The sequence below is a fragment of the Xenopus laevis genome, chromosome 6L (genome assembly GCF_017654675.1).
Source record: "Xenopus laevis strain J_2021 chromosome 6L, Xenopus_laevis_v10.1, whole genome shotgun sequence".
In the NCBI taxonomy this organism is placed as follows: domain Eukaryota; kingdom Metazoa; phylum Chordata; class Amphibia; order Anura; family Pipidae; genus Xenopus; species Xenopus laevis.
In genome coordinates, this window is record NC_054381.1 from 13,422,507 (window position 1) to 13,444,713 (window position 22,207).

The following is a 22,207-nucleotide window of genomic DNA, read 5'->3' on the forward strand; positions in this document are numbered from 1 at the left end:
CTATCCCACAGTCACACTCCCTTCCCAGAGATTATTATCCCACTGTTACTATAGACACCATCTCTCCCTACTATACCTGCTATCCCACAGCCACACTCCCTTCCCAGAGACTATTATCCACTGTTACTATAGGCACCATCTCTCCCTACTATACCTGCTATCCCACAGTCACACTCCCTTCCCAGAGACTATTATCCCACTGTTACTATAGACACCATCTCTCCCTACTATACCTGCTATCCCACAGTCTCACTCCCTTCCCAGAGACTATTATCCACTGTTACTATAGTCACCATCTCTCCCTACTATACCTGCTATCCCACAGTCACACTCCCTTCCCAGAGACTATTATCCACTGTTACTATAGGCACCATCTCTCCCTACTATACCTGCTATCCCACAGTCACACTCCCTTCCCAGAGACTATTATCCCACTGTTACTATAGGCACCATCTCTCCCTACTATACCTGCTATCCCACAGTCACACTCCCTTCCCAGAGACTATTATCCACTGTTACTATAGGCACCATCTCTCCCCACTATACCTGCTATCCCACAGTCACACTCCCTTCCCAGAGACTATTATCCCACTGTTACTATAGGCACCATCTATAAATTATTATTAAAATGATCCCTTAACCTTGAAATAACCATGATACGGTCTAGTTCAGTATAGTCCTCATTACCATATCACCATACTATACCTTGTATCACAGACACCAGACAGTTTTAGAGCCAGTTTTCTATTACAGGTATTGTGCCTGTGCAGTTAAGAGGTAATTTTGTTATATATATGACTCAGATTTGTGAAGCTCGACTGACAGATCTCAGTTGAAGAAGCTGAAAAAGTAATGTTTCTGAAACTCAAGTTAACCCAGAATAAATGAATGTAACATCTGCTTAATTAATCTGGAAGAGTTTAGAAAGTTCCTCATGGCTGCACAGCTGGCAGTTGGATAACTCTGTGGATCAATTCCTTTTCTACTTGAATACTAAAATCATTACTCTAAATGCCATTTGTGCAACCAGTCCATAAACCCAGACAATGAATCTTTGATTTTTATTGCGGCAAAACAAAAATATTTTCCTTCAAAATGTAAGAGCTGCAGGGGTAGAAGGTCACAAACTGCCCCCAACCCTCTGTTGTAATGTCCCATTAATGTGCTGCCTGACCTGTTTGCTTGGGAAATGTATGGAATACAATACAACACGGATCATGGAATGGGAGCTTGCGGGATTGTGCCACCAGGGGGCACTGCTCAATCACCTTTTTGCTGCAAAGACAAAACTTTATAAATGTTCTGCAGTATTTAAAATATCAGTCTTCTTTCTGTGCATCAGACTTACACCTATAATATCCCCAGAACAGCCATGTATAAATAAGATGTGACACCTAAGGTAGCTTGGCCCTATAATAAGCGCACTACATCTCTGGGATATGCAAACCTAGCCATGAATATTTGATTTTTATTGAAATTCTGTACATCACAATTCCCCGACTGCAAGACTAAATGCCAGGCCAGTCCTCATTTGTTTCCCCGAGCAGCATAGCCATGATAAAGTACCTCATTTTCATAACTTTCTGCCTGTGCTGCCCTCCGTCCCTCTAGCCTGGCCAATGCAGTGCCTTTCATCTGCCTTCCCAATAATTATTCCTGTGGACTTTGTTTATATACATATAAAGGTTCCTCATTACTTGTTTGTTTTCATCCCAATAAAAATGTACTTTGAAATAAAAAGGTTTGCAGAGCATGCAGCTGATTGATGTCACAATGGGCCTGGTGCATGCAGCTGATTGATGTCACAATGGGCCTGGTGCTCATTAGACAACAGCTTCCTGAATACAATGAGACCTTCTCTGTTTGTCTGGATTCAGTACTATATTCCATACTTATTCAGTGCTTATTAACAGGCCTACAATTGATACAATACAATACAATACAATAAACTTCCACCTACTGAAAATGCTGCCACCTGCTGGCTGTCACAGTGAAACTGTTCTTGCAGATGCTGGCAGTTAGAGATAAATGGCAGTGACTGCAGCTACAATGCATATTAGGAATTATTATTATTAACATGTATTTATATAGCGCCAACATATTGCGTAGCACTGTATGTACAGTATAACCCCTTGTTCAGCACTAGCCCTACTCATTGCACTCACATACACGTTGAACATCATTTGTGCCTATTGATTTAAAGGATAAGTAAATCTGTTTATTTTAAAATCCCTTTGCTCTTGCCTTTGGAGAGCTGTTGAACAAAAAGTTAAATAACTTAAAAAAATTACAAATCTTTATGATTCAGGAAGGACGAAAATAGTGGGCAGACCAGACCCAGTCTCAAAAATGCAAAATTTGTATTCATAATTGTAATAACATGTTTGCTCTGTTTATGTATTGTACTATGGTGCAAATAAAATCATTAAAAAAAAAATACAAATGAAAAAAAATTAAAACCTATTGCAGATTGTCTCAGAATATCACCCTCTACATTATACGGGGCAGATTTATCAAGGGTCGATTTTCGAGGTGGCGGGAGTTTTTTTAAACTCCCATCAACTCAAAAATTAGAATAATAAAAGACCAAAACTTTTTTTGAATTTGAGTGAATAAGCTATATTTGATCGTTTGAATCGTATTTGATTCAAAGTATTTTCCAAAAAAACTTTGATTTTTAAAAGTCCACCAAATGACTCCAAACAGATAGACTAAAACAGCAATTCGGCAGATTTTAGAATTAAAAAAAGAGACAGTACACGATATAGTACATGAATAATTTCGATATTCAAATTTTCAATTTTTTTTTCAAATGTGAATCGAATTTGGACTATTCCCTAGTACACTAAGATTAGCTTGAAATTTGAATTTAAAATTTACATTTTCCAATTCGACCGTTGATGATCTGCTTGCAGTTAACTCAAAGGGGAACAACCCCTTCAACTGTGCACTGGTAATCTAATTATCCCTGCTTGCCTCGTTTAGCTAAAACATTAACTCATACCCCCCAACTGTCCCATTTTTCGCGGGACAGTCCCGCTTTTATCCGCCTGTCCCGGAATGTGGCCTTATTGTCCGCTACTGGGCATGAGGCACGCACTGTCTCCTTCCCCGGCTCTCCGCCTGTAAAGTCGCACCAGTAAGGCGTAATCTGTCAGCGCGGGGATATTACATCACGTGTATGCGCTTCAATAGGTCGATTAAACCTGAGGCGTAGACGACGGATGGACGGGCGCTAAAACAAATCCACCCTATCAAGAGGTCGTGTGGCTTCGGACATGTGATCAATAATATGCGCTCAGATTTGTGGACGCCTAACAGGGCGGGGTAAGAGGAATATGCGAATAGGCTCGCTTTTTATAGTGAGTGGGTGGGGAATGGGAGGGGACAAATTCACAGCTTCCATCTTTGCGATATTTGAAGTTGACTGATTTGAAGACTTCTGTACCATTTATTGCCAGAGTTCAGTCTGAATTTGTTTTTCTTTAGGTATCCGCAGTCTATAGGTGTTGGTGCTGGGAGTTGTAGTTCAATAACCAGTGGAGGGAAGCCAGTTGCACTACAACTTTATACATCACCTTAGTAGGGACTGTCATACAGCTCTCCCTGCCCATTTAAAGTGATACGGCTTATTTACAATTTGTAAAATGTACATGGTAATTAGGGGGTGTATCCCCAAAAATGGGCGTGGGCAAAAAATGTTGCCGTCCTACGCGCGGCACAACTTTTTGTCCCTCTTTTGATTTCCAAAATGTTGGGAGGTATGATTAACTCAAACTACTGCACCTCTCAAACAATCTTTATTCAGTTGTTGCTGGACTACAAATCCCACAATAATGTCATACCTCCCAACTGTCCCGTTTTCTTAAAAACTAAAACAATTGTAATTATACAATGCACATTAATTAAACATTTACATTTGTAAATGTAAAATATCTGTCCCTATCATCTGCAGCGTTGGTTCTGAACGTCTGACGTTTGAAACAATGTATGAGAAGGCAGCTAATGAAAAGACCTGTGAAAAAGCCTGCAGGGCTGATCGATGCTGCATCGTTGCAGAAGGCAGAACTAGGGATGCACCGAATCCAGTATTGGGTTCAGGATTCGGCCAGGATTCTGCCTTTGTTTAGCAGGATTAGGTTTCGGCAGGGCCGAAACTAGGTGTAGGCAGAAGAGGCACGTGTCTAGGGCGCAAAGGTGGAGGGGCGCCAGGCACATACCTCTCCTTCCGCCTTCCCCTAGCTCAGACCCTTGCATCCTTCATAAATAGCAGTTTCTCCTCTTCAGCGCGAACCTGCGCTTTTCCTCCCACACGCGCTTGTGCTCGGGCGTTGAGTCTCCACGGTCGGCAGCAAGTCTAGCATCCTCATCGTGCAGCCGGCTTGGCCCGGCACTGGGTTTCAGCCAAATCCTTCTGCCCGGGCCAAACCTAATCTGAATCCTAATTTGCATATCCAAATTGGGGCTTGGAGGGAAATTGCATGATTCGGATTCGGTTCGGTAAGCGGGCGAATCTTTCGCAAAGGATTCAGGGGTTTGGCAGAATCCAAAATAGTGGATTCATTACATCCCTAGGCAAAACCAGCAGTGTGGATAGGAAGAGGATACTGTCTTTTATTTACAATGAACTTTAAAACCACTGAACATTATTAATGAATGTATTTGACAAGTGGCTTAGAATCACATTTTCTCTTGACAGCCGTATTGTTATTTTTGGGTTTGCATCCCTTTTAAAAAAAAATATCTCACTGCTTTTTTCTTAAAGGAGAAGTAAACCATTGCTACTTAAATCCTACACCATTCCCTACATAGACCCCTTCCCTGTTCCCCTTCAGCCTAGGTGTTACCTTTGCTAAATGCACCTAACTCTTGACTTACTCCTCGGTGCAGATTCTGTCCCGCAGAGTTCACGGGTGCCATCTTCTTCTCTTTGTTAATCTTCGGAAAGTAAGTGCCTTATTGGCGCATGCGCAGTTGGAACAATTTTCTGTTTCACAACAACTGCGCATGCGTCGAAAGTCCCTGAAACTGTCGAAAGAGGACCCGAATATTACAGAAGCGGCTGAAGATGGCGCCCGTGAACAGGGGTAAGTAAAGAGTTAGGAGCATTTAGCAAAAGTACCAGCTAGGCTGGGAGGAGGAGCAGGGAAGGGAGTCTATGTAGGGTAGGGGATTTTGGTAGCAAGGGTTTGTTTCTCCTTTAAGGATACTTAAGCCATTATCAATCCATAGTAAATCATTTTCCTCTTGTGCCCTCGGAGCACTCGGGGCATAATTCCGTGGCGTCGAATGCAATTAATGTTTTTTAGGCGTTACTAAAACAGGGGATAATAAACATTAAAGCCAGTGAAGGAATAACCTACTGCGGTGTCCTGCGATAAAATCTTTAATTAAAGTTAAAGTGTTACAAAAAATAAAAGAGAGTAAACAAGACGTGCGGAGAAAACCGTATTCCGTAGCGCATCGATGCAGAACTCTGTGCAGCTTTTATGTGCAATGAATACATTTTCCAGATCTCTGCGCCAGAACTGACTTGATCTCAATTAGGGTTTTTTTTTAAACCTCACCCCCCCTTTTCTTCAGAATATCCTCCTTGTCTGGAAGCCGAAGAGCGTAGAGAGATTTCAGACACATAATGGAAAGAGAAAGGTGTTGATACATGCTTAAAGTTTAATGAAGTCGTCTGTGAGAGGAAAGAGAAATGATTTTTGAGGAACGAGAAAACCCAGGATTATGGCTCAGTACATAATGTCTATTTTTGTTGTTGTTGTTGTGTTACTTTGTGCAATTTAAAGTAATGGAAGTGTCAGAGAAGGATAATTTATGTATTTAAAGGGCACCAATCATAACTAAAATCATTTACTAAGTAAATACACGATGTGAAAGTTCAAGAAATCTGATTTTTAAAACAGTTAGAATTGTTTGTATAATGTAAATGATCAGCTCACTATTCCTTCTGCAAGATCTCCCCTATCTCCACTGCAGTTCTAGCTGAGGCAGCCATCTTGGATTTCACTGGCCCCTCCTACCTATATCTTCCCAGCCAACTGCAGCTCTGAAATCTCGCACATGCTCAGTTGAAATTCCTTGTTGCTTATCAACCCTTCTAAGCTATTTTCAAATCAGCCAAACCTGTGTGTTAGCTGCTGTACAGTAGTGCTGCCACGTGCTGGAAGTTAGTGTGTGCCCTTCATTTGCATGATAACATCACCAGCAGGGGACAAGATAGGGAAATCTCCTGATACTTCTAGTGGAGGAGTTTACTAAAACAAGGCATTCTGGGTAGAATACTCAAAGCAGTGTTACAATCTGAGCATGCTCCTGAAATTTGCATATTATAGTCTCTGTTATAGTCTCAGTATGGCCTCCCTCAGTGAAAGAACCCATTTGACAAAGTAAGGGATTTTTTTAAAACCTGCAGTTTTTTTCAAAAAACTATATATGTAGTTTGATTAAACGTGTTTATGTTGTACTGGTCAGATTGTTAATATGGGTTTGATTTTGGCTGTGATAGGTGCCGTTTAAGTGTACTCCATATTGGCGCATGTGCAGTTGGAGCAACTGTGCATGCGTCAAAAGTGCTGGAGATTACCGAAGGGAAGACGCTCCACTGAGCTTAATTTGCACCGATATGTGAGTACTGTGTTAGGGGCACTTTCAGGGATAATCAACTGTGGGGGGAGGGGAAGCAGGGAGGGAGGGGAGATTTTCTTATTGGGGGTTAGTTCTCCTTTAAGGAGACAATCCAGTATTGGTTCTGTACCAGCCGACAGCCCTTTAGCAGTTAACATCTGTTCCTCTGAAGATAACCCCAAGTGTTCACCATGTTGCTCACTATGTTGCTCACCAACCCCTTGGATGTTGCTCCCAGTGGCCTCAAAGCAGGTTATTATTTTTGAATTCCAGGCTTGGAGGCAAGTTTTGGTTGTATAAAACCCAGGTGTACTGACAAATAAAGCCACCTGTAGGCTGTCAGTCCACATAGAGTCTACCAAGTAGCCAATCAAACCCTTATTTGGCACCTTCAGGAACTCTTTCATGTTTGTGTTGCTCCCCAACTCTTTAAACATTTGAATGTTATAAAAAAAAGCTTGGGGGCCCCTGCCCTAGAGGCTTTGGTTATTGCCCAAAGGCCACAAACTATAGGTTTTATGGCATCCAATTAAATTTGTTTTGTGCACTTTAGTTTGTGAAATTGTTGTCAGGCATGCATTTCTCTTCTTTCAGGTGCACTAATCCTCGGGACACAACCCTTGAAAATGTCTACATATTTGCACTGTAACACCAAGGGGCCTCAAAAGGGGAGGTGACCTTCCCCATGCTGTCCCCCCTCACCCCACTGCTCTGAGCTATAGAGCTCTCTGCACTAATATAATAACCATAATTTTGGCTCTCAAAGTTATCAAGAGTGGCTTATTGCCACTAATTTGGCAAAGTGACCATGGATGGCAGTGATCCCCAACCATCGTGAGCAACATGTTGCTCTCCAACCACTTGGATGTTGCTCTCAGGGGCCTCAAAGCAGGTGCTTATTTTTGAATTCCAGGCTTGGTTGCATAAAAAACAGATGTACCGCCAAACAGAGAATCCTGTAGGCTGCTGGTCCACATAGGGACTACCAAATATCCAATCACAGCCCTTTTTTTGGCATCCTCATCTTTCATGCTTGTGTGGCTCCCCAGTTCTTTTTATATTTGAATATGTCTCATGGGTATAAAAGGTTGGGGACTCCTGGTCTTTGGCATAGGTCTCCAAACTTTTAAACCAGATTCAAATGCCAAAAACTTGCCTCCAAGCCTAGAATTAAAAAATAAGCACCTGCTTTGAGGCCACTGGGATCAACATCCAAGGGGTTGCAGAGCAACATGTTACTCACGAGCCACTGGTTGGGGATCACTGGTCTATGGCATAAGCCCCTCTGGGACTGCATTCAGCAGCCACAAAGAATAAAAAATCAAGGCCTCCTACAGTATAATCATTCCTTTGTGCATTGTACTGAAATTGAATTTTAAGTTGAATATCTGCTTTTAATATTATTTGTCATTTATGAGATACAGATTAACCATAGACGCGGGTTTGTTCTTTTCCGTTCAGAGACTCTCACAAGAAGGCGTTTATGGTATCACTTCTCTTTGTGCATTCTTATTAAGCATCTCCAAACAAACTCTTTGCTTTTAGAATAATGCAAATACATATAAATAAACACAATCATCTTTCCTTCTAAAAAGAACAACATTATTCCCAGCATCTATGGAGCCAGTCAGCGATATCCTATTGACGGCAAATGGATGAAAGAAAGTTGTAAGTGTTTGCAGCATAAATACAATATCTAGTGTTTCCCACAGAGATAAGTATGTATATGCACAGCTATAAGAATATCATTGGAATATAGAACAAGTACAATCTTCAGCAAACAGAGGGGAAGGGGATGAACATATAACTGCTTTTATCCCTGGGAAACAGAGTTTTTTGATTTTGATTAGCATCAGGACGGGAGTGGAGCCGATGTTCTGCCAACAAAAATAATACACGAAATGAAGACAGAAAATAATCAATTTTCTTTAAGGAACAAAGTTCCCTTTCAAATAAGGGATTGAAGTTGATTCATAATACAGTGGCTCCATGTTGGCAAAGAGTTTTTAGTGAAAACTTTAGTAAAAACTTAAAATTAGGTTTAATGTGCTTAATTCATTTTGCAGTATTTCATATGATGAAAAAGAGCTGTCCAACCAGCCAGATGTGGACCACCATGGTGTCCAGCATGCCCAAGATCTCCAAAGATGTATTTGTATCATTATTTTATGGTTATGAATATACATTATTTATAACACCATTATGTTATAGAAATACATTGTAAAATGTCATAATCATGCTTCTAATTGTGTTTTTATTTAAATCTTTAGGCCAAGTATGTCTAATGGACATTTAAAGTTCTGGGGGCATCCTTAATTGATTTTGGGTTTTTGTGGATAACAAACTGTGTAACGCTAGACATTGTCACTTGGTGGCTTTTATTACAAATAATGTACTGTCTTGCATAAAAAAGGTTATGAAAACATAATTGTTCCTCTTTATAGATCCCTGGTAAGGCCTCACCTTGATTATGTGGCATTTTGGGATTCCAGTCCTTTAGATTCCAGTCTTTTAGAAGGATATTAATAAGCTGGAGAGATTTCAGAGATGTGCAACTAAATTTGGATTGGACAATTCAACTATGAGGAAGGACTGTCAGGGTTGGGATTGTTTTCTCTGGAGGAAAATGTACTCGGGAAGGGACACAATTACTTTTTGTAATTAAAGGGCCACCAGTTTAGACTTAAGGAAGTAAACTTTCATCTGAAGCAGTCTGTATATCTATGTTTCTCTATGTGCACTGGGGTTCCCTTGGAGGGGTGGAACTTGATGGACCTTGGTCTTGTTTCAACTCAAATTTGCGTTATGACTCTGTAACTATATAGCACAATAGAAAGGCTATGGATATAACAAGGATGGATGTAGTCAAACAGTATCAGTAAAGGAAAGACCCCCCCCCAAAAACACAAAAGTTAGTGGAAAATGAAGTTAATGTAGACTTATTCAACCTTTTAGTCTACTATTTAATCAGAAACAATTATAAAATGAAGATATGACAGCTATTCTATTTAAAAGAAGCGTTGTGTTTAAAGACACATAGAAGATCATTATTAAATATTTATTAGGAATTAATAAATGCACACTAGAGTTCCAGAAAAGAGAAGAATATACAATATATAGCTAAAACCAGTCAATAAAGATGAGCGTTTAGGGTAACCGTTGTTACATTTTCTCAATTTCTAACTTGGTACATACATTGGGTACATATCAGATATGTCTGAAAGTGTCTGTCTGTTTTACATGTCATTCCCAATAAAACCCCCATATGTAATAAAATTGGGCAGTAACCCATAACCCATTTTCTTTTAAACAGGTGACCAGAAAATGTTACCTGCTGATTGGTTGCTATGGGTCACTGCTCCTGGGCAAACTTAGTCTTAAAGGGTATTAATATGAAGTTGGGTCTCACGTTGCTGCTATAAAAGCTTCTATTGCTCTGGAAAGGTTTCCACTAGATGTTGGAACATTATTGGTGGGATTTGCTTCCATTCAGCCACAGGAGCAAAAGTGAGGTTGGGCACTGATGTTGGGGGATCAGGTCTGGCTCACAGTCAGTGTTCCAGTTTATCCGACAGGTTTTCAGTTGGGTTGTGGTCAGGTCAAGTTCTTCTCTCCCATTTCATGAAAACCAACTCTGTGAGGGCCTTGCATTGTGCATTATTCTACTGAAACAATGTTTCCCCAAACTGTTGCCCCAAAGTAGAAACCACTGAATTGTCAAGAATGTAAGTGTACAATGTTACTTTAAGTTTATGTTCAATTAAACCAGGGTCCCTAGCCCAAACCATGTAAAATTGCCCCGGACTCGTATTTCTCCTCCAATAAACTTTCCGTTGGCACTATCTATTCAGACAGGTAGTATTATCCTGCCATCTGCCAAGCTCAAACTCTTCCATCAGACTGCCACTAATATTCCAGAGGACAACGGTTGTAAACTTTACACTGCTCCGGCCAACACTTGCACATGTTGGTGTTTTTGCCTCTGATCATCCATAAAAACCTCACACTTCCTATAAACTGTTAGAACCCAACAGTGAGCGTTCCAACTGAGGACATGGTATTTTAGATGGAGAGTCTGGATAGTTTTGACCACTGGCCCTTTTTTATAATATCAAACTGCTGTAAAAGTGGAACAAGTTCTGGTGTCCCATCCCAAAGCATCAAACAGAAGCTGGAATTGTAATTTTTAAAACTCCTGTTCCATATATATGATCTGATTAGGGTATTTTAGACGCCTGCATGGCCCCTTTGCTTGCCCAAGGGTAAAATCCCTGTGTTTCTAATGAAACTTCTCCAGTTGCTATTAAACTACTATTAAGGGGAAACATAATCCACAATATTATGCAATAACCTGGGGAGAACATAAACAGTATATACATTTACAAGTGTTATAGTATGCATGGTGTATACTCCAATTTGCCAGTGGTATGTTTCAGCAAAATCACACAAAGTGAGCATCATAAAGTTGCTTTTGCCCTTTGCAACCATTATGTTAATATTCCAGAATTAAGAGTTCCGAATCGTCTGGCAGAGAACTTTAACCGTGAGCAAATGCCACTATTAAAATTCATAAAAAAAGACAAATGGATTCGGCGCACAATTAAAGGGATATACTTTGGTCTGGGGATTTTAAATTGGTCTGCTAATGATGTGCAATCCTTTTATGGGCACTTTGGGGGAGAAAGTGTGGTCATTGTCCAAATGCTTGTGTTTGTATTTTAATCGCTTATTTATCTTCGGTTGGATTTTATTGGTAAGGCTCTGAATGTCTCCATGATACATTTAAATCCTATAGAAAAGAGTATGGAAAGCTACTTCATTGACATAATTTTCAAGCAAAGGCGCAGCCATTAGAACTTTGATGTGAAATGGGGTTGTATAGATGTAGAAATATGTGAATAAACAATAGGAGCATTTGACTTTATCACTAAATACAAAGCCTATATACCGTGATTAATTTAATAAGTTTTTGTGGGGTGCAGGGGGGAGGAGAGGTGGTCAGTAGAAGGGTGGTTGGTCTTGGGTCTCCAGTCTGACACTGGCTTCATATGATTGCCTGCCCTAGTTAGAGTATTCCTTCACATCCAAGACTGAGAAGTAAACATTGTTCTTTATAAAAAGAGCAGCAGAAAAGCCTCCATGGAAGGAAGTGAAGAAGCACAACATCCTGTTCTGTTTGGTTCAGATCAGTCTTGTCCAACTGGTAATGGACCAATTTTTGTCTTGCTTCATGTTTGAGGGCCAGGTTGTAATAAAATGATGATATCATACAAAGAGGTCTACTGAGTCCTTGGGCACTATATTAATCTCTTGGAGGATCACATTTGGTCCATGGTCCTCCAGAACAATGTGGATAATTTAATCACTGGAATGAATACCAGACACTAGTGTAAATAAAGAAAAACCTAGACCCCCACAAAAGCTTCCATTGGAAGAAAGTTAAAAAGCACAGCAACTTTTTGTCTTTGGTAATGGACCAACTATTTGTCTTACTACATGTTTGAGGGCCAGGTTATCGTAAAATGATGATACCATACAAAGAGGTCTATTGAGCCCATGGGCACCATATAACTATCTTGGAGAGCCACATTTGGCCCATGGTCCTCCAGAACAACATGTTTTCTGTAGTCACTGTCATAGAAAGTAGACACTGGTGTAAGAAAACAAAAACCTAGACAACCACAAAAGCCTTCATGGAAGGACGTTAAGAAGCACAGAAACTCATTCTATTTTGTTAGGATCAGTGTTGACCTACTGAACCAACCAATGGCTCCATAGACAAGAGATCTATGGAGGCCTTGGCACCATATAAATCTCTTGGAGAACCACTTTTGGCCCATGGTCCCCAGAACAGTGAGTATTTTTTAGTCACTGGCATAGAAACTAGACACCGGTGTAAGGAAAGAAACACCTAGACCACCACAAGCATAAAGGCGATAATTGCTTATTAGGATGTAAGGCAAATTTAATATTGTATTCTAATAATTCCCTATTAGAAAATACATTAAAATTAAAAGACACAGTGTCTGAAAAAACGAACGTCTGATCCTTCTAACTCAGCAACATCAAACGAACCTCCAAGGAGCTAAATTACATTTCTTCTCTTTCTCATTTACCTTAATCCCTATAACTAAATTAGCCAGTGTAGTTTTACGATATTTCTTCATTTTCCTCATTAATTCCTTTCACCTGAAGTGTCTCCAAATTGTACTATTATAGAGTTGCACTTTTATTTAATTGCTTTTTGTTCAGCCTTACTTCAGATCTGGTCTCAGCGGAGCTGTGGGTTATTTGGACATGCTGTTTTTAATTTACAAGCCGAAATGCTATCCATGGGAAAAATAGAGGGGAATATACTGATATGGAAAAAATCATGTTTAACTATTAAAAAAAACTTTTAAGCCCTTAATAAATCTCTGAAGAGCCCCCAACTCTGTGCAATTAACTGCAGAAATTTGGTTAAATAGTAATGAAAAACATCTCTCTTTCTCTGCAGAAATATTAATGGTTGGTATGATTTTTAAGCAAATGCCTGGAATGCTGTTACAATTCCCCAACAGGAAATTCTGTTGAAGGTAATAATGCCCAGAATTCAGATTAGAAATGTATGCACTCACCTTGACCTTTAGTCAGGTTTCATTAATTGCCCATATTTTGCCATGATTATTGGAAATAAACTCTGGTTGCTGCTACATGGGGTCTATATCACTTTCTTGGCAATAAATGCATTTCTGGTTAGTAGTTGGTGTATGCGTAGTCCTTTCTGTAGGGATGGAGGACCTCCTACCTTCTTCAGAAGTATCAAAATTGTACATGTATGCTTTATTCAATGTAGGCACCATGGTTCCCTGCTCCACCATCCTCTAATTGACCTGTCAGACTATAATCCCCAACCAGTGGCTCATAAGCAATATGATGCTCACCAACCCCTTGGATGTTGCTCCCAGTGGCCTCAAAGCAGATGCTTATTTTTGAATTCCAGGCTTGGAGGCAAGTTTTGGTTGTAGAAAAACAAGGTGTACTGCCAAACAGAGTCTCCTGTAGGCTGCCAGTCCACATAGGGACTACCAAATGCCAATCATGGCCCTTATTTTTCACCACCCAGGAACATTTTCATGCTTGTGTTGCTCCCCAACTTTAATTTTAAATGTGGCTCAATATTTAAATAGGTTGGGTACCCCTGCACTAGAGAATATAAATATTTGTTATCAAAAGGTCACAATTTAAATGTGGTACTTTATATAAAGGATTTATACAGTTCCTTTCTCCTTAAAGGGATACTGTCATGGGAAAAATGTTTTTTTCAAAAGGAATCAGTTAATAGTGCTGCTCCAGCAGAATTCTGCACTGAAATCCATTTCTCAAAAGAGCAAACAGATTTTTTTTTCTATTCAATTTTGAAATCTGACATGGGGCTAGACATATTGTCAATTTCCCAGCTGCCCCAAGTCATGTGACTTGTGCTAAGAGGCAAAAGATTGCCTCTTAGCCTGAGAGCTGGACTTCTACGTCTTTATGGCCAGGATGATGTGGCTGAGCTCATCATGCAACAGAGTTGGGGAGCTATTATCTCACTGAACTTACTTTCCCTGTTTATCTTCCATATTCCAGTATATACCCACCAGTCTGTATAGTGGGTACTGAGGCCAGGAACAATCCAATTACAATTAACCAAACTGGCCCAGGCGCCTCACTTGGACCTTCAGTAGGGGTCAGATTTTGGTCAATGAATATTCACTGTCAACCCTCATAAAATATTTTCTACTGTTATTGCTCTTATTAGCTCTAATTTATCCTGAATTTCCATCCTGTCAGTCACTGTAGCCATGGTTACAAATGCATTACCATTTCACACTCCCAAAATTATTCAATATTTCAAAATGTCATTCGTTTTTCTAGGCAGATGGTAAGCATAGGGCTCTGTTGCTCCTAATGCCTATTGATGCTCAATAGCTTGTGGTTCTGAATATCGTGCAAGGTCCAAGAAGACATCATTGCACCACCCCAGCCGTTCCCCTTTGAATACAGCACTGGTAAAGGCAGACATCTACACGCTACATAATCAAAAGGCCTCAAAAGATACCATTTCAAAAAACCTAGCTGAAATAAATGTTGTACATATGAAAAGTTGATGTTTATTGGCTGTTCCCTATCCCCTTAGGTATTATGGTCTATTTATCAAAAAAACAGATTGGGAAAAAACAGAAATAAAGCTTGAGAGCATCCGCAGCCTGAGCGGTTTGTGCAAAGTACCTACTTTGCATTTATTACTGTATGCTATAAAATCACTTTCTCCTCTATAAAGCCTGCATTTACTCACCCCATTAAGCAAGTTACTCTAGTAAATACAGTATAAAAGCCTGGAAAGTTCTTGATCAACCCAAACACCGTATAGTTTATGGTTTGGCTTTGCTTACTCCATCTTGTCGTTTTATTGTCACTCTAAAAAGTTGACTTGTATTATTATTGGCTTAAAAACAGCTAAAGGTCATGGCACATGGAGTGGTTCTCAGGTGGGCATAAAAAACTCAGAATACCCCTTTGAATAACCTGGAACCTTGAACCTCATGATATTTCATTTGCTCATTATAAACAGTACATTGGCCTTTGCGTGTTCTCTCGGTATAGAGCCCATCAAATATCAATGTTTGAGCCCATATGTAAATATAATTATAGGAATATAGGAAAAAAACAAGGCAAGTGGTAGTTCAGCATTTATCACCATCTGCATGTTTTTATATAGTTACAAATAACGTATGGTTTTAAATCTTACCTTGAGAAGAAGAACTTGAGGAGCAAATGAAGGCTTCTCAAGTTCTTCTTGAACAAGGCAAATTATGAACGCCTCCTGACAAAGACAACCCATATTTTGTTGTACATTGTATATAAATCCTTTAGGCAACAAAGAGCACACCTTAAAGTGAAATTATACCGACTTCCTGGATTGATATTCTATTCCAATAATTTTGCTTAGGAAGAATAGAACAGATTGTTGTAAAAATGCGGGATCTGAGATATTAAATATGATGGTATTTTCCATTTCTAAAGGCTGTAATAATCCTTAAAAGTTGACCTTCCAGGTGATAAAATCTGCTGACTTGGTCCCCGAGTCTGACCTAAAATCTGCCAGATATGTACTTAGCAGGGAAGGACAGCATTAGTTCATTGAAGTTGTCCTCTCTGAGAAGGTCTCCATAAGTCATCAGGGTCAAATGATTGGATCATCCTGATTTAGTCAAGAACCTCATTGTTAGGAGTGACTAATCTGATCTCCAAGTGGCATTGATATAGAGATCCATCATGGATGGCCTCAACCCAGTAGGGCGATAAGGAAGTTCCTAATGACCAATCTAAACATTGATATGCATCAAATCAGGTTCTTTATACCCAGCAAGCCATGTTTCTAGACAGGGCTCATTTATAAACCCTGGGCAAATTTGCACCATGGCAGTAACCCATAGCAACCAATAAGTTTTATAAATTTTCCGGCCAACGGACATTAAAGTCTATGGGCGTCCATACAATTTTGTTGAAATTTTTTTGACGCGCGTCTTTTTTTTTTTGACGCACGCCGCCATACAAGTCTATGGGCGTCATTTCCATGGCGAAACAAGGTGAAATAATTCGCCCATCCCTAGTTACTGCTCATTTGCTAAATTACCCAGGGTTTATAAATGAGCCCCACACAATTATAGCCCTTCTTAAAAGAAGAGTATTGAAGAATATTAGTGGCTACCTTGAAATTAGCTCATCCTCTGTACCAACACCAATATATTGCAGAGAACATTCATGTCAATCCCCACAGTAGGAGCAATCTCAGTTGACTATTGGGTGGGAAGCCATCTAAACTCAGGCTGGAAATATCCAAAAAGTGCCCTGATCAAAACAGAACACTGGACCCCGGTTCTCTAAGGGTAAAACTGCCAACTGCTGCTCCACCATGGGTGTTTATTCTCTTCCATGGCTACAGGAACTAGCTACTGGGGGTATATCTGTTGCTCATTCCCTGCAATATAGTTTACAATCTACAACATTTTATGCCTTTATGACTCAATATTTTTTCTTTTAGTGCACAATTTAAAACTTTTATAAATCCGGCATTTTAAGCCCTATTAAATATGGCATATCCTCGGGCTGGCAATTGCTTTCTACGCCTTACTCGCAATCACGGGATGCATTTTATGTGCAATTTAGATGCTAAACTTAAAGTATCCATAGACCTCATCACCCGGTTGGTTTATAAAATTGATATTTTTTTTACCCAAGATGGTGAAATTCTGAAACATAAAGAAGTTGTTAGGCATAAATTAAAATGTGAGAAAAGTACCTGTGGGGCAGTGGGGATGCGCACCACCTTCTTTCTCTGTGCGCTGCTCCTGATTGTTCTTACCAGGTTCGCCTTCATCGGGCTTGATGCGAAAATTCAAATATTTAAAGGCACATTGTCCTTTTTTTCCTTGCCCAACGTAAATGCTCCTTTCAAGTTCCTGGGTGTGTTTCTAAGTCTCTTGTAGTCTGATTTTCGGCGTTTGATCCTTGCCTGTCCCTGACTTTGCCAATCCACTGCCTGGACTGACCCCTGCCTGTGTTGACTATTCTTCGGAATCTGATTCGGAGCATACTCTTCTGATCTGTGTATGACCTTGGCCTGTACCATCAACCTTGTTCCTGCTCTCTGATTCGGTACCACTTTGCCCGATTGGTTTGACCTTGCCTGTTCTTGTGTATGATGCCTGCCCTCTCCATCCTTTTCGTACACGTTTGGTTCCCGTGCTCACCCAGAACTCTCTCCTTGGTTCTCCTACAATTAGACCTGGTGGCATCTGAGTAGCTCCACCTGAAGCCAAAGGCGGCTGCTATAAGCAGAAGAGTGGGCGGAACCTTGGAGTCTGTTCTGGGTTTGGGATACCTTATGTTACATAAATTATGTTATATAATTACCTTACCTTCATGCAACGTTCTACAGCATCTACGTACCCCTCTGCCCTCGAATTCTCCAATTAAAATTCAAAGAGAGAAATGGTTGACCTTTTGAGTTCTTTCATTGACTCCAGTTCTTCAATAAGTCTCTTTGAGTCTGAAATCTCTTCTCTTTTTGGACTGTTTTCTGAGACCAACTGAACACGGGTGACAACCTTGAATCACTAATAATAATCAGACTGCAGATTCATGACGTAATGATTGAAATAAAATCCTACATTGACACAACTCGGCCTGGAAAGGCTCTGAATAAATCAGGAATCTGATGAATTAGTTTAGCAAATAATGTGTGCAGATACATGCTAGATTAGCACATTATAATAAGACTTAGTGAAATGGTAATTGTGATGAAGCTTTTGTCCTATCAGCAGTTATTGCCAGTGAGTTCCTAGTTCAGAAATAATGAACTTAGATTTACTTGCAAATATAATTCAGGCAGTATCATTATGAGATGAAGGGGAATGATCGTCTCTCATGAAAACACATCTCTTTCTACAACATATATATCGTCTTCCAGTGGCTTTAAACAAGATATATTTTAGCTATGGCTCTAAAGCTGGAGATATCTATATCCTTGTCATTTACAGTAAGGGATACATTGTCCCTTATAATACATGAGTGATACTCAGAGTTCCCTGTATAACTCAGCCTGCAGCCTTGTGTCTTTATATGGTCACAGAACCCCTCAGTGACTTCTAATATCCTTATCATTTACAGTAGGGGGTACATTATCCCTTATAATACATGAGTGATACTCAGAGTTCCCTGTATAACTCAGCCTGAAGCCTTGTGCCTTTATATGGTCACAGAACCCCTCAATGACTTCTAATATCCTTATCATTTACAGTAGGGGGTACATTATCCCTTATAATAAACTAATAAACAAGTGATATTCAGAGTTCCCTGTATAACTCAGCCTGCAGCCTCGTGTCTTTATATGGTCACAGAACCCCTCAGTGACTTCTAATATCCTTATCATTTACAGTAGGGGTACATTATCCCTTATAATACATGAGTGATACTCAGAATTCCCTGTATAATTTATCCTGCAGCCTTTTGCCTTTATATAGAACTAAGCACAAATCAGCAGGAACAGCCCCTAAGTTTTCTCATAGTCTGTACAGAGAGATCCCATAAAACTATGGCAGCATAGGTATTCCCCAGTACTAAGCACAATTCAGCAGGAACAGCCCCCTAAATTTGCTCATAGGCTGTACAGAGAGATCCCATAAAACTATGACAGCATAGGTATTCCCCGGTACTAAGCACAATTCAGCAGGAACAGTCCCCTAAGTTTGCTCATAGTCTGTACAGCGAGATCCCATAAAACTATGGCAGCATAGGTATTCCCTGTACTAAGCACAATTCAGCAGGAACAGCCCCCTAAGTTTGCTCATAGTCTGTCCAGAGAGATCCCATAAAACAATGGCAGCATAGGTATTCCCCGGTACTAAGCACAATTCAGCAGGAACAGCCCCCTAAGTTTGCTCATAGTCTGTACAGAGAGATCCCATAAAACAATGGCAGCATAGGTATTCCCCAGTACTAAGCACAATTCAGCAGGAACAGCCCCCTAAGTTTGCTCATAGTCTGTACAGAGAGATCCCATAAAACTATGGCAGCATAGGTATTCCCCGGTACTAAGCACAATTCAGCAGGAACAGCCCCCTAAGTTTGCTCATAGTCTGTACAGAGAGATCCCATAAAACTATGGCAGCATAGGTATTCCCCGGTACTAAGCACAATTCAGCAGGAACAGTCCCCTAAATTTGCTCATAGTCTGTACAGCGAGATCCCATAAAACGATGGCAACATAGGTATTCCCCTGTACTAAGCACAATTCAGCAGGAACAGCCCCCTAAATTTGCTCATTGTTTAGCAATCTTTGACCTGATTATGGATCTGGAACACGTTGTCTCTGTGGATAAAATGATCATTCAGATTAATCTTCCACAACAGAAATTTATGGGGCTCTTATTATAATAAGCAATTTAATTTTAATAGCAAAAATTTGAGATGAGTTATTAGAATGGTGCAAGAGCACTCCCTGTGCCATAACTCACTCCCTACACCGTTTGTTATCTTCATAACTCATTTGTCCATCAATGCGAGCAGAAAGAATTATACAATTATCCAATGCTGATAAAACTTTACCGAAATTAAACTCCGAGATTTATGCCTTAGGTGCCTTTCTTTTTAGATTCATTACAGAAGCAGCAATGCAAAAAAAAAAAAAAAAAAAGCATTAGAGCAGTAGAGTTGAGTCGTACAAGGGAATTGAACGGAAAACTTTTGGTCTGATCTTTCATATGCAGAAGTATTGACACATACTGAACTTTCTATTATACAGTAATTAAAGGGGTGGTTCCCATTTAAGTTAACTTTTAGTATGTTAAAGGATGACTAATTCTAAGCAACTTTTCAATTAGCCTTCGTTATTTATTTGTTATAGTATTTGAATTATTTGCCGCCTTTCAAATGGGGTTCACTGACCCCATCTAAAAAATAAATACTCTGTAAGGCCAAATGTATTATTTTTGCTACTGCTAATTACTCAGCTTTCTATTCATATTCCAGTTTCTTATTTAAAACAATGCATGGTTGCTAAGGTAATTTGAAGCCTAGCAACCAGATGGCTGAAATTGCAAACTGGAGAGCTGCTGAATAAAAAGCTAAATAACTCAAAAACCAAAAATTATAAAACATGAAAAACTTTAGCATATTGTCTCAGATCATCACATCACACTAAGGGGCAGATTTACTAAGGGTCGAATATCGAGGGTTAATGAACCCTCGATATTCGACCAGGAACTAAAATCGTTCAACTTCGAATATCGAAGTCGAACGATTTAGCGCAAATCCTGCGATCGAACTCAATGTTAGCCTATGGGGAAGGTCCCCATAGGCTTGCCTGCGTTTTTTTGATCGAACGATTCAAAGGATTTTAATCCAACGATCGAAGGAATATCCTTCGATCAAAAAAACGCAGGCAAGCCTATGGGGACTTTCCCCATAGGCTAACATTGAGTTCGGTAGCTTTTAGCTGCCGAACTAGGGGGTCGAAGTTTTTCTTAAAGAGACAGTACTTCGATTATCGAATGGTCGAATAGTCGAACGATTTTTAGTTCGAATCGTTCGATTCAAAGTCGAAGTAGTAGTCGAAGGTCGAACTAGCCCATTCGATGGTCGAAGTAGCCAAAAAAACACTTCGAAATTCGAAGTTTTTTTAATTCGAATCCTTCACTCGAGCTTTGTAAATGTGCCCCTTAAAGTTAATTTAAAGATGAACAACCCCTTTAAAGGGGAACTGACCCCTCTTGAAACACTTCACCCCCACGGTGCCAATCTTAAATCCCACCAGGAAATAGAATTCTCTAACACAGATATAGCAATAGTAATAAACTTTGTGTAGGAAAGAGAAATACGCAACAGTAGAATACACCCATAACGGGAATATGGAGGTGCCTGTCTAACTAGTTCCTAGCACATGTCCCACAAGAACCCATAATACATCTGGTAGTGCTAACTTCTCCGTGGCAAAAGGAGGTTTCTCCCTCATGTTCGAGTCAATCACAGGGCCGTTTTTTGCACAGGGACCACTAATCTGTAACTCTACCAATATCCTCCCAATGGTGGTCTTCTCCCAAGTATTCTACCAGGGACTGGCTTGATGGAGTTCACAGGTATTTATGTAGCACATCAGCTTCAGGCACCTCCTGGGTATGCAACAGTTAGATTGATAGTGGAATGGACTTTCTTGGCAGCTGGAGATCCAGGCCTTTCCTTATGCCCAAGCTCAGCAAGGATATCACCCTCCCTGCTCTCCTGAACAGCATCTTTAGCGTCTTAGAAGCTTGGTCATCTCATAGGTGTCCTACAGCTTGACTGGTAGTGGGTTGGTCTTTCTGTGCAGCTAGAGTTCCAAGCCTTTTCTGCTGGTCAATATCAGCAATGATAGCAACCTCTCTGGTCTTCTGGGCAGTATAACTAGCATCTAGGCAGCTTGGTCACTCCTAGGTGGCCTACATCTTGGCTGGCAGTGGGTTGTTTTTTTTTGTGCAGCTAGAGCTCCAGGCCTTTTCTTCTCAGCGGAGATATCAACCTCCTTGCTGTTGTTGGTTTGACCTTGGCCTGTGACTTTGACTCCTCTCTATCATATGATTAAGTACTGCATTGCTTGTCTGGTATTGACCCTGCCTGCTTCACATCTCGCTGACTGCGCTCATGTCCTTTCCACATACATTTAGTTCCCTATCCTGCTCAGAACTCTCCCCCTGGTCCTCTTTCATTAAGTACCGGCGGCATCTGAGTAGCGGAGTGCTCCTCCAGAAGTCAAAGGCGGCTGCTATAGGCATAAGAGTGAGCTGTGACAGGGTCCTTGGAGTTAGTTCTGAGTTTGGGATATCTTACATTACAGCAGCATCTCTAGCATCTTAGCAGCTTCAGTCACCCCTGGTTTTCCCACAGCTAGGTTGGTAGTGCAGTTGGAGCTTCATGCCTTTTCTTCTGTCCAAGCTCAGCAGTGATAGCAACCTTCCTGCTTTCCTGAGCAACATCTCTAGCATCTCAGCAGCTTGGTCATCTCTTAGGTGCC